The sequence below is a fragment of the Lactuca serriola genome, chromosome 4 (assembly GCF_051521515.1).
Source record: "Lactuca serriola cultivar US96UC23 chromosome 4, Lser_US96UC23_V15, whole genome shotgun sequence".
Lineage (NCBI taxonomy): Eukaryota > Viridiplantae > Streptophyta > Magnoliopsida > Asterales > Asteraceae > Lactuca > Lactuca serriola.
Genome location: NC_136411.1, coordinates 318008539 through 318023704, shown reverse-complemented (window position 1 = coordinate 318023704; position 15166 = coordinate 318008539).

Here is a 15166-nt window from a genome sequence, read left to right as displayed (position 1 = left end):
TTCTTTTATAAGGTAGTATAGATATATGTATAACTAAAATGCTAGTCTTACCGTTAGTAGGCCTCATTCACGAAGCCTATAAAATGGCCGTTTAATGGGTATCCACTCTTACCCACCGCTTCCTTGATTGGTGGAGGGTCGTTAGCCGAACGGGTAGGATAGGGCAATCCTCTCCTCATTAATAAGTATAATGAATCTATATAAAGTAACTAAACGTTTTTACAAATTTTCCAATCTTAGTTACTTTAGGCAAAAGTGAATAGATGTAATCCCATGAAACTACACTTTGCACCCTTGCTAAGAAGTTAGTGGAGCATGTGTGGTTAATCGGCACACTAATTGGTTTTAAGCAAATGTGGCAAAGGGTGACTCAATGTTTTCAATAGTTTGATGGAGAGTGTGTGGTTAACCGGCACATCGAATAGGTGACTGCAACAATGAGGGCACCATGTACATTTGCATGGTTATTCACACCCACTTTATGATCCTCGGCATCCCAGTCACAAACTAGAGGGGCATATCGAGATTTAAACATGCCATTGAAAAGTTCAATGAATCTCAAATGAATCTAGGAATTTTCAATACATTTAAAACTTAATCCTTTTATGTTTTTCATGGTGGAAAATTAGTGAATCGTCATTCACTTACCTCCAGATTATTTGCATGTTGGATTACAACATCCCTTTTCTAATGTGTAAATAATGTTGTTGGATCCTAGCCCTAATTTCTCATTTTGGGTGTTTAATTAGGGATTCAATTCTAATCAAACTTTGTTCCTTTCTATTTGCAGATGTCAAACGCAAATGCAAACGACACTGCTCCTGGTTCATTCTCGCTAATGAGCCTATGTCAAAAAGTGACGTTTGATGGATCGAATTTCAACGAATGGATTAGATACATTCACATGATTGCTCGTAACGAGGACAAAGAATATGTCCTCGACGAGAAGCTTGAAAAGATCTATCCAGAAATCGCTACTCCCGAAGAAATGGCCGTCTTTGAGGCCCACCAGCCTGATGCAATGAAAGTTCATTGCATTATGTTGGCCACTATGAATCTTGAACTCCAAAAGTCCTATGAGGACATGTATCCATACGAAATGCACCAAGATTTGTTGGAGAGGTACCACCAAAGCGCAAGGCAAGAGCGCAATGAGATCATCACCAACATGATCACCGCTAAGATGGGAAGTGGAGAGTCCCTAACCTTGCATTTGCAAAAGATGCAAAGGTATGTTGATCGTATTCGCAAGTTAAATGTTAACTTTGGGGAAGATCTGGCAATCAACATCATTATCCACTCCTTGCCCTCATGCTACAACCAATTTAGGATGACCTACCACATGAACAAAGAAGAGGTCACCTTAAGAAAACTCCAAGGGCTCCTAAGGACTGCTGAGAGCAACCTCAAGGAAAAGTCTGTCACATCAACTCCCACTCCACCCAATGCTCCTGTTTTGGCCATTGGCCAAGGGAGGGGCAAGAAGAGGAATGCTCCTTCAAAGAGCCACCACAAGGGAAAGCCCCAAGATGGTACCTCTTCTAGTGGAACCAAAGTTGGTTCTGCTAAGACCAACTCAAACCCAAAGGAGGCAGAGCGCCACAACTGCCACAAAATAAGGCATTCGAAGAGAAGCTGCCCGAAATATCTGCAAGCCGTTAAGGATGGAAAGATCAAGCCTCCTTTCACAGGTATTTACACAATTGAATCTAATGAGTCATCACATGATATTTCTTGGGTTCTTGATACAGGATGTGGTTTTCACATATGTTCTGATTTGCAGGGACTAAGAAGAGATAGGGATGTGGAGCGTGGAAGAATAAATCTAATCATGGGGAACAAAAGATCGTCGCCTGTCACCAATATTGGAGTGTATTCTTTAGCGCTTAGTAATGGATTAGGTTTAGATTTAAATAATTGTTGCTATTCGCCAGATATGGCAAGAAACATCATTTCATTTCATGGTTTGTTTAGACAAGGATTTAGATATTCGTTTGATAATGAGAAAGATTCGATTTATGCTTATCTAAATGGTGTAAAATATTTTGAAGCATTGCCTTGTAATGGAATTTATGAAACTGTTATGGTTGTAGATAACCTGGGAAATGATGTATTGTGTGTGGATTCTTCCAATAGTATGGATAAAGCATGATTGTGGCATTGTCGTCTTGGACATGTCAACAAGAAACGCATAGCCCAACTCCAAAAGGATGGAGTGTTGGATTCATTCGAACTTAGGGACGATGATGTGTGCGAGTCTTGTTTACTTGGGAAGATGACCAAGTCACCCTTCACTGGCACATGTGCAAGGGGTGAGGGTCTATTGGATCTCATACACACCGATGTGTGTGGGCCCATTAGATCCACCACAAGGGACGCAAACCGCTTCTATATGACCTTCACCGATGATTATAGTAGATATGGGTATATTTATTTAATCAAGCACATGTCAGAAACCTTTGAAAAGTTCAAAGAGTTTAAACAAGAAGTGGAGAATCAATTGGGCAGGAAAATCAAGATGCTTCAATCTGATCGAGGAGGAGAGTACCTAAGTCTTGAATTCCATGACTACCTCAAGGAATGCGGAATAGTTTCGAAATTGACGCCGCCTAGGACACCGCAGTTGAACGGTGTGGCTGAGAGGCGTAATCGAACCCTGTTGGACATGGTTCATTGCATGATGAGTCATGCTTCACTATCTATCTCATTCTGGGGGTATGACTTAGAGACTACCGCCCATATCCTTAACTTAGTCCCTACAAAGAAGGTGGCCAAAACACCTCACGAGATGTGGACAGGGAAAGCTCCCTCATTGGCACATATCAAGGTTTGGGGTTGTGAGGCTTTCGTAAGACGAGAGACTCACGACAAGCTCGAACCTTGTAGTGAGTGGTGTATTTTCATCGGCTACCCGCAGAAATCCTTTGGATATCTCTTCTATAGACCGAGTGACAATGTTGTCTTCGTTGCAAGGAGAGGGGTTTTCCGAGAGCGAGAACTCATAAGCCAAGGGGACAATGGGAGGCAAATCGATCTTTAAGAGATTCAAGAGTCAAGCGATGAAGGAACCTCTAACGTTGGCACTTAACCCGAGGAGGAAAATCCGGTTGAACCGATTGACGAATCCTTACCTCTTAGGCGTTCTGAAAGAGTTAGAGTTCAACCCCAGTTATATGTTTTTAATATTACTACAGAAGGGGACACATATATTAATGATAGTACACTAATAAATTTAGATGAAACTAATAGCTATAAGGAAGCCATAGCAGGCCCGAAGTCTGCAAAATGGAAAGAGGTGATGGACAGCAAGATTCAGTCCATGTACGACAACCAAGTTTGGAACTTTGTTGATCATGTGCCCGAACGAAAGACGGTTGGGTGCAAGTGGATCTTCAAGAAGAAGATCGACATGGATGCACATGTATAAGGCGCGATTGGTTGCAAAGGGTTTTACTCAAACTCCTGGAGTTGACTATGATGAGACCTTATTACCAGTTGCCAAAATAAAGTCTATTAGGGTGATGCTAGCCATTGCTGCATTTCATGATTATGAAATATGGCAAATGGATGTCAAAACCGTTTTCCTTAATGGGAAGTTGGCTGAGGATGTTTACATGGCTCAGCCAGAGGGTTTTGTCAATGCAAAGCATCCCAATAGGGTGTGCAAGCTTGAGAGGTCTATTTATGGACTTAAGCAAACATCTTGCAGATGGAATCTTTTCTTCGATGAGAAAGTCAAAGAGTTTGGGTTTGTACGAAGACAAGATGAATCATGTGTATATGTCAAAGCCAGTGGGAGTATAGTTAGCTTCCTCGTATTGTATGTCGATGACATACTACTCATAGGAAACGACATCCCGACACTACAGGAAGTTAAGTCCTGGCTCGGGAAATGCTACACTATGAAGGACCTCGGAGAGGCTTCCTTTATTTTCGGAATAAGGATAGTGAGAGACCGAAGTAAGAGACTAATAGGAATTAGTCAGAATATTTACTTGGACAAGGTCCTAAAACGTTTTAGTATGGAAAACTCAAAGTAGGGAGAATTACCAATCCAAAGTAATGCCAAGTTGAGTAAGACTCAAAGTCCGAGTACCGAAGCCGAGATAGCAGAGATGAGCTGAGTACCTTTCGCTTTCGCAGTTGGCTCGATCATGTATGCTATGAATTTTACTCGCCCTGATGTGGCCTTCGCTTTGAGCATGGTCAGTAGATATCAAGGGAACCCTTGCAAACCACATTGGACCGCAGTCAAGAATATTCTTAAGTACCTTCGGAGGACAAAGGAATGGTTTCCAGTTTCCAGACCGAAAGGGACAACTATCATTCACAATCAGGCTGGGTCTTTACCCATAATGGAGGAGCAGTGAGTTGGAAAAGTTCCAAGCAAGAAACTGTAGCTGATCCAACGTGCGAATCAGAGTACATTGCAGCGACCGAAGCGTCAAAGGAGGCGGTATGGTTGAAGAACTTCTTTGGAGACCTTGGAGTTGTACCTTCCATAAAAGAGCCTATGGAAATTTTCTGTGATAATGAAGGAGCGGTTGCCTTGACCAAGGAACCGAGGGATCATGGTAGATCTCGACATATCGACAAAAAATATCACTTTATTAGACATCGGGTAGAAGAAGGACTCCTCGTAGTAAAGAGGGTATCGCCATAGGATAACCCAGCAGATCCGCTTATAGATAAATGTAATTGACATTTGATGATTAAATAAAGGATTATTATTTAAAGTTTCTGTCTTATGGTAATTGTTTAACTATTTTTTCACTTTGCATATTTTGACTTCCTGAATAATTGAGTTAATTAAGAATAATCGAATTATTCAAACGGTCCACAGTCGTTCATATGTTGGAAGTAGGTATGAATGAAGACTGTCATGAATTGGTGTAGATTGTCTGAAAGGCATTAGACATAGCAAAGGTTTGCTACAACGTTCATGATTGCTTATGAATAAGTTTTGAGCATTGGAATAAACCCGCGCTTGCTGGAATCACTTCATGGAATTTATCATGAGTGATCGCAAGACGATAATATCATATGGTCTTAAAACCAAGATATATGGTTTATTGTTTGCTAATTGATTGTGCATTGATAATGCGAAAATGCATCAGTAACTTGATGTCATAAAACGCGTTGTTGTGTATAATTTGATTAGGGAATAGTAAATGTATATAATTCGAAGTTTATCTGTTCTTTTTATCCTAAAAGGGTAAAAGCAATATCAGGGCCCCTCGATGATTTGATTTGACTTATGTGACGGGCCTGGTCAAGACTGAATTGATGTGTTCAATTAAGTTCTATGTCAAATGAATCTGAGATCGAGAAACAAACTGCTGGACAATAAGTATGACTATGTTCCATGAGATTTTCTGCACAATATCTGAAATAGAGGACTGTACGATCCCTTATCTAAAGGACAGGTTGCTGATAAGATCAGAGTTCGACAGCGTCTTTGAGAGCTATGATTGCTAATCGAGTTATGCTTGCATTTATGGTTACTAGACTTATCCAAGTGGGAGACTGTTGGATTAATGTCTAAGCCCGTAACCATATTTGGTAAGTATTTCACCCGGTTGTGTATGGTCCTTTTGGGTTGCCTTCACCAAAGCAACTTGACTGGAGAAATAATAGAGAAAGAGGTTATTATGATTTATTGATATATTATAAGAATGATATATTAAAAGAGAAATCATATTTGTTTAATTAATATTGGTCAATAATTAATTGAGAATTAATTCTGTGGTCAAAAGTAATTAATTAAACTAGAGGGGCTGAATTGTAATTATGTGATAGTTGCAAATTAGGGCAATGGATGCCCTATGGATAGGGTGGACGAATTCAAGGTGATAGGGCCTTATAATTCTTCCAAGATAAGGAATCTAGGCTTATCTTATAGGCTGCTTGGTGGGCAAGTAACCAGATAAGGATAAGGACTAAAACCCAAATCTTTACCCTATATAAAGACCCCTTAGGCCTAAATCGGACACTTGATCCCAAGAATACCTAGAGCCGATTTTCTGCCTCTCCCCCCTCTCTCTCTTGCCTTTCCATTTGCTCTTGGTGTTTGTGAGCCATTAGAGGTACTACACTTGTGGTACTTGCTTTCATAGACAAGGAGATTGAAGATTTGAGTTGTTATTACAATATAACAACAAGAGGTATGTAATTCATTCTACCATCTAAATTTCGAAATACCTAGATGCATGCTAGGGTTCTTATTGTGTTCATAATGTTGTGTATCTAATAGTGAAAACATAGATCCAAATCTAGGGTTGCATGCACACATAGGATTGTTTGTATAAAACTCATCCTGAACCACTTTGCTGCCGGCTGTGACTGAGTTGGGGTCTTCCTCTTCTCTCTCGTTTGGGTCTTAATCTCGATCTATCTCCTCCTAGCAAAAGACTGCAGCTTGAGAGAGAACTATATTGTTGGGTCGATACAAACTCACATATCTCTATTTGGACCATGCTCAATTAACAAGACATTTAAATATGCTTCGAAGCGCCATTCTTGGGGTAGAAAAGGGATCTTTTGTGAAAATCATGGTGATCTCTGTCACCGAATCTATCGTCTGCCTCAGCGTCCTGAGCTAACCTCTCCCTCTCCACCAATAGCGCATACTAGTTACAAAACATCTCTGAAAATTGTTCCCACTACACTGGGGATTTCCCTGCAAGAGAATAAGCACCGATAGATAGCTTCCACCAATCCTTTGCCCCTAAAAGAAGAAGTTTTAGGGCGCACCTGCCCTCTGGTTCTCCGGACATGAACAAGTGAAGAAACATCCCTGTATATCAGATGACCATCTCACAGTAACAATCGGGTCCTTCACCCCGTGAAACTCTAGGGGCATCGTGTTGCTGAAGTACCAGTGAAATGAACCTCTCCCCAGACCTCCCATAACAGCAGCCTCAGTCACAGCAGCATATCAATCATCAAACGGCTCAATCATCATAGTGTTTATAGACCCAAATACCTTCGGGATCACCCACCGAACAACCATAGTCACCTGAGTGGTGATCATCTACCAAATGTCATCATTAGTCAATCTTGGCCTCGCTTGGCCGCTAGCTCCTGATCCAGAACCTCTAGTGACTGGCATACTAAAAACAAACCGAAATACATTAGAATAACCATAATTCATACTATTATAATATTATGGAAATACTAAACCCTCGGGGTTCATGATGTCTATGTGTATGGGTCTTGTGCCTCTAGTAGTACAAGCCCATACTACTTTCCACACCTACCCGTGTTTGTCTCAAAGGATCATCACAGATCAGCTAGCTACAAAGCCCAAAAAACTAGGATATGCATACACCATATACTCACTCTCTCTCTCTCTCTCTCTCTCTCGTAGCTTATCATCTCTCAAGTTGTCCCACGACAACCTATACTCAATCAATAAATTTCCGCTAAGCCTGCAGCCGCTCGTGTATGCTAATCATACATAACACTGGACATGATAGATAGTCGAATACTTGATTCTACCCCTAAGCCCACAACCAAACAAAGAACTAGAAATGAGGCTAAATCAAGCATTCTTAGGCTATAGAATCTTAGTTATGTATAATTATGATACAAACACTAAGAAACCATAGTCATAATGTCAGTTTCATATAACATAACAAGGAATTCTCCTAGGTTATCATGCATCATACATCAGGAAATTCTACCATGCAATTTCTGAAGATCCTTAGCCTACATACTAGCATGTAATTCTATCATATCAGCAATACACAAAAAAAATTTGGGTATCTTGGGGAATCACTTTACTTGGCTCTAACAACATGTACACATCACATCATTTTTGTCAGTTCCTTAGAGTTAAATTTTAAAAACATTTTTTAGATCCTTAGTTTGAGTTTGGAATCACACAAGTGTTCATTCAATTCTCTCAAACAAGGGCTCTATACCAACTTGTAACATCCTAAAAATCATGACTAAAATTTCCATTTCTAAAACAATTCCAATACCATAAATTACACAAAAACATACTTTCAAAACCAAAATCATGCATCGGAGTATCCCAAAATCATAATTCAATAAAATCTATGATGATGTGCACAATTAAGTCTTCGCCTTGCCCTTATCCTCTGAAGTACCTAAAACCATAAAATCAAGTTGTAAGCCAAAACTTAGTGTGCTCCCCCAAAATACCACAAAATAAACATATAACAACATGCATACTGGGTCCATAGTCATCAGATTGGATTACCCCTGAGCCCACCACATAAGTCTGCCTTCCAGCCTACAAATCATGTCTGCATTGCTCTCGATCCGACAACATATGTTTGGTTTACCTTCCTAACCCACAACTTATTTCTGGTTTGCTCAAAGGTTTGTTGGCTTCCGCAGAGGGCAGTATTTCCTCGACCTAACCACACTATGTCGACATATACCACAAAATCACATATAACCAACAAATATTGGTTGTTTTATAGAACTACCAATCTAACAGATCACTACAACATAACATCATCCTATATACTAGGATATATAACCCAAACTAGTGGGTCGACATTAGAGCCTTCGACCCACGAGTATTATGAGGAAGACTTGCTTCATAAAGTGGAAGACAACTAAACTAATCACTGCTCTGCACACTCACTCTAAAGATCACCTATAAAACAAACAAGGATCCAATCTGAACACCTGCTGGGCTGAAAATCCGAGGACCACAAATGAGTTAGGCCGACTTCGGAAGCCCAAAACACCGAGGAACCCTAATCTGAGATTACGGCTGCCGCCGAGGTCTGACCGAAAACGTGAAAGCATAGCCATAAACGAGTTGAGCCGTAAACGATTCAATGGTTCACAACTGTAAATGCTTCTTCGACCGCAAACCCCTCGCAGATTACATCAAAAAAACAACGTTTTTCACCTTTTTAAGCCTAAAACTCGATCAATAACTTGTTTTTATGAAAAAAACGAAGAACAAACCCCTAATATTTTGTCAAAAACTATACAAAAACACAAAATCCTTCAAGAAAAAGTGCAAAAACGCTCCAGATCTTACCAAAAATATTGATACAAATTTTGCTTAATGTATCAATCAGATCAGCTCTGATGCCAACTGTAAGTCCCAAATTTTGCTTAATGTATCAATCAGATCCACTTGTTGGTGCGGAATCCCAATCAAGTGGATGATGAAAGATCAAATGTAGAAGAAGGAGAAGAAGAAGAAGATGAATATATGATGTATTCACTAATGAGATTGATGCTCCATACATATGAGATTCTCACACTCACACACACACTCTTCTTTTCTCTCACTTTTTCTCTCTAGAACACCTTGATTTACACTCACTTAGCCCCCTTTTTTTATGAATCTATAGACACTATATATATATATATATATATATATATATATATATATATATATATATATATAAGGAACAGTGGCTGGAAACACGTTTACAGCCGTAAATGTGTTTACAGTCACAAACAAGTTTGCAACCGCAAACACACCCAACCGCAAAGAACACATGAACTGTAAACGCAAGTTTGTTTTCGGTACTAGACCAAAAACTATTAAAGCCTACAAAAGTAAAGTATAAAACATATTTTTAGACCCAACACTTACATACTTATGTAAATAAGGAATTAGTCCCAATTTTCCCAAGTACCAAGATTTTCATACATCACATGATTCAAATCATATGATTCCAGGTTTCTGTCCAATTGAAACTTGGGTGATGAGAATCTTTCCTTACTTACAAAATTACGACACTACCACAATTGATATAGCTAAGAATCAAACCATTTTCAACATTGCTATTAATAGAAACATATAAACAACAATTTTCACAAACGTCATTGCAAGGAAACTTAAAATAAGATAAAATATCAAAAAATTTCTTTATAAAAGTGCGGAAAACTTGTCCTTACAATGCAAATACAAATGTAAACTATGTTGCTAACTATTCCTAAGAAATCTATCATAACTCTTAAGAAACATCTTAAAAGTCTGATCATCGAACCATGTGATCGAAATCCATCTCTTCGCGATCAGAATCAACTCACTCTTCCTTTAAGCTTCCTTTCCTTTCTTTGATACTACAAAACATCAAAATTCAATCTTATCACATCGTGTATTAAGAATCTACAAATAGGAACTTAATAGATTTTGATAATAGATTTACCTAAAGTAGAGTCATACAGTTTGACTTTACCATCTCTTAGATTTCTCAGGTAGTTAGGGAAGCTTTGCATCCAATGTCTCTTCTCTTGGCAATAGAAACACATTGACTCTTTTGGAATGGTACACAACACTATCTTAGATTTAGCCTTTCTCTTTACCATCCGGTCAATGTCCATAGAAGTTTGGGAAGTAGATCTTCCAATCAAATTTGCTTTATCAGTGCGCCAAATCATTGCTGATTCAGCAGCAACAAACAAATAAGTTAGATCAATAAGGGTCATGTCGTGCTTTGACATATAGTAATCCTTAATGAACCCGCTATATAACTTAGGAAGTGATTGAAGAACCAAGTCAACAGTCAGCTTCCTATAGACATCGACACCCAACATTCCCACCTTGTTAATATGCAAGTTCATCTCCAAGACGTGAGGACATACAGACTTTCCATCTTCGTGTATGCTTGCCAATAGGGCTTGAGTGACCTTGAACTTTTCAGGTCTTCGAACACGTGGGTCAGGTAGAATAATTGGAGGAGGTGGAGGAAGTGAAGTATGATTTTCATTTCCACGATCCAAAAGTGGAATATCATCTTCATGGGGAAAGCTTTTTCCAAAAGATTCGAGAAGACCATAGTTATCAGAATCAGACATCTATAAGGGGAGAAATTCAAGTGAGTTTATTTAATCTTTAATATAACACCCAAATGAAAATATCCAGGCTAGGACCCAACACAATAATTTACAATTCGGAAGAGGGATGCCGTAACCCAATTGCAAATTATTTGTCGGTATGTAAATGACGATTTACCAATTCCACCACGAAAACGGAATTCTAAACGAATTAATTTTTAAATGAAACTCCTAGATCTTTTGAGATTCATTGAACTTTTCAATGCATGTTTAATCTCGATTATGCCCTTTAAGATTGTGACGGGGATACCAAGGATCACAAACAAGGTGTTAATAACCATACAAATTAGCTTGGTATTCTCGATGTCATTAATCACTTAATCAATGTGTGGGTTAACCACACACGCTCCATTGATCAATGATAATTCACGAGCTACCCATTTCCATCCTTCATTAGTCCCATACTAGTGTGCCGGTTAACCATACACGCTACACTAACGACTAATAAGGTGCAATGTGCAATTTCATGAGTTACTTTATATTTCATTATAATTTTAATGAGGATTTAAATGTCCTATCAAACCTGTTCAGCTAACGACCCTCCATTGGTCAAGGGTGCGGTGGGTAAGATTGTATACCCAATGACAGTCATTTTACAGGCCGCTTCCTTAAACACCCCTTATAGACCAGCTTCATGAATGAGGCCTACTAACGGTAAGACTGGCTTTTAACTTATACATATATAATATATTAGACTTTAATTTTATATAATATAAGGGTGTATTTTACACATTTAAAATACTAAGTGGTTTAATATATTAATAAATTAAACTTTTAATTTAATTAAACTTAAACCATGTCATTATGGATTTATTAATTCTCTATTTTAACTAAACATTTAATAAATTTAATAATACCATAAGGGTGTAATTTGAACTATTTAAAATATCAAGGTTCTAAATTTAAGATTTCAAAATTAATGCTACTTAATTAAATTTTAACTTACAAAATCAATAGGTGCATTTTTAAACGTTTTCAAATTACTAGGGTTTTAGAATTCAATATTTCAAAATTAAAACCTTTTAATTAAACTTTTCGAATTCCAAAACTTGAGGGCAAGTTTTGAAACTCTTCAAAACCTCTTGAATTCCATAACTTAAGGAGCTAATCCTTCATGAATGAGACTTTTCATATTCCATAACTTGATGACAAGTTATGAAACTCTTCAAGAAACATTTTAATCAAATTTAACTAATAAAATCATATAATTTATTATTTACCAAATTGACCTAATTTAACTCATCAGAAAGATGATCCAGATTCTACAAATAATTAGTTTTTCACAAAATTAAGTGATTGTCTTAAAATTTGACAATCATCATTTAATTGGATGAGGATAATCATTACCTTATCAATAAAATCAAATTTTATGAGCTAAAACAGTTTGTGGTAATGATCTTAATCCAAATATGGCCAAAAACTCGAAAAAAAAACTGTTAGCGGATGATCCAACTCGTCGAGTCAGGTAATGGACTCGTTGAGTTCATCATGAAACGATTCAAGTTGTCGAGTCCACTCATGGGACTCGTCGAGTCCAGTGTTCAGACATCAGTTTTTCAATTTTTTCAACTTTTAACAATTAACCAATTGCATCAATATAACAGAAAACACCCATGGCTCTGATACCACTGTTGGGTTTTGAGTACTATAACACTCCTATGATGCACATACAACGCTAAAGCTTTGGATCTAACTTTTGTCTAGTTATACATGCAATTTCATTTTATCCAAAGCATATACCTTAGCTGACATGCAATTGGAGATATACAACACAAAAACTACTTAGAATAATACCTCTTAGTTATAGATTATAGTTCTTGGCCTTTTAAGAGCTTATCACCTCAAGTGTGATGCCTCAAATGAGTCACAAACACCATGAACAAGAGATGAATATAAGAGAGAGGATAGGAGGTCAACAAAACGACTAGGGTTTCACAAAGGAACATAGTGCCTAATTTTGGGGTGCAAGGGTTCAATTTATAGTTTGGAATTCCTAGGGTTTCAACTTGTAAACCCTAATTCACTCTGGCTTTTAATCCAATAACTCATTATCCTTTTGGACTAACTCTTCATGGACTCTCAGAAAGATTTAGTCCAATCCTAATCAACATGGATCATTAGCCCAAACTATAAATATTATTGATCAGTCCCTGCAAATTTAATCAGTCTCTTTTGATCACTAAATTAATTCTTGATAAATACCAATTAAATAATATGATTTCTCAATGAATGTATTATTCTTATAATATATTAATAAATCACTAATAACCTCTTTCTCAAATATCCATCCTATCAAATTGTTCTGGTGAAGGCAACCCAAAATGGACCATGTACTATCAGGTCAAGTACATACCAATTATAGTTATGGGCTTAGACACCTAATCCAAGACCTTCAATCTTCTTCAATCCCTTCAAAATGAGCAAAATAAGCACCGACTTCTTCTCAAGATCTCAAAGACACAACAATAGAGGCTAAGGGTCAAAATTTAGGGTTTAGGAGGTATGGAGGCTGGTAAAGAGGAGTTTATATAGGGTGCAACAACCTAAAATTTGGGTTTCATTAACCCCTCATATGCCTAGTGTAATCATCGTACACCTAGTGTATGAGGCTTCGGTCCCTTGATCAATCCCGCTTAGTACGCTAGGTGTACCATGTGGTACACCCCGCGTACTAGCTTCTCAGCTAGTACACTAAGTGTACCTAATGGTACACCCTGCATACTAACCAAAGTGCAATAATTAAATACAAAGGGGCTAAAAAGGAACATACCCAAATCAAAGTGTTACAATTCTTCCCCATTTGAATCACACTTCATGCTCGAAGTCCGTTGCCCCGAATAATTCCGAATAGTGCTTCCTCGTCTCATCTTCCAGCTCCCAAATCCACTCTGAACCCTTCTGGTGCTACCATTGCACCTTTACCATCTCTACAACCTTGTTCCTTAAGGTTTCCATCTTCTGATACATAATCACCACCGGTCACTCAATATAATTCAGGCGGTCATCCACCTGAATATCCTCCAATGGTACCACGACGAAATCTTGCACTAGGTACTTCTGCAGTTGAGAGACATGGAACGTGCTATGTGTTGGATTTGGTGTCTAAGCCCACAACTATAAATGGGATGTACTTGACCCGATTGTAGCATGGTCCTTTTTGTGTTGCCTTCGCCAGTGCAATTTGATATGATGGATTTTGAGAATAAGGTTATTTATGGTTTATTAATATATTACAAGTATAATATATTAATATGAAATTATTTAATTAGTATTGGCCAGGAATTAATTTTGTGGTTAAAATAGACTAATTAAATATATGGGGATTGATTATGTAAATCAATGATTCTTGTAGTGTGGTCCAATAATCCATGATTATATAGATGGGCTAATCCAATGACATAATCCATGGATAGTCCATGGAGGTTAAATCCATGGAGCATGAGAATATGGAAAGTCATGGGTCATTAGGGTTTACAAAGTGTAACCCTAGCATGTGAAACACTATAAATACAACCCTCATGAACCAAAATCGGTTACACCTTCATTTGAGTTAAATAACTTATTCTCTTAAGCCACCTTTTGCATATTGGTGTTCTTGAACCATTCGAGGCATCACACTTGAGGTGCTCAAGCTTTCATAGGTCAAGAACTACAAGTCCTTCTAAGAGGTAATTCATCTAACTAGTTGTATCATTCAATTGTTCAAATGTATGCTAGTTAGGACAATGCTTTGGAAAATTGAAAATATGCATGTATAATTAGAGAAAACGTAGATCTAAAGCATTTAGGATTACATGTACACCATAGGAGTGTTATAGTGCTCAAAACCCGATAGTGGTATCAGAGCCTAGGATTGTTTTCTGTTATACTTGATGCCTATTGTTTTTCAAAGTTGAAAAAAAAATCGTTTTTCTGCCTTCTGATTGGTGAATTCACCAATTCCACCCAGTAATTGACCAACTCGACGATTATGGTTCATGTACTCGTCAATTTGGTGCTCCTGTGTGCAGAATTTTGAGTTTTTGGCCAAAATTGGATTAGGATCATTACCCCAAACTGTTTTTTTGAACCATGAAATCTGTTTTTTGATATGGTAATGATCATGCTTGTCCAATTAAAAGATAATTGTCATAATTTCAAGATTTGTATTAGTTTATATGATTAGGCTAATTTATTGAAGATTCTTGATATGAATTATCATGTTCTGATGAGTTTAACTAGATTATGGATGAATTATTTGATTATTGTGTTAATTCAAATAATGATCTAAATGCCTTTAATGGACTCCATAACTTGTACTCAAGTTATGGAAAATGAAAAGTCT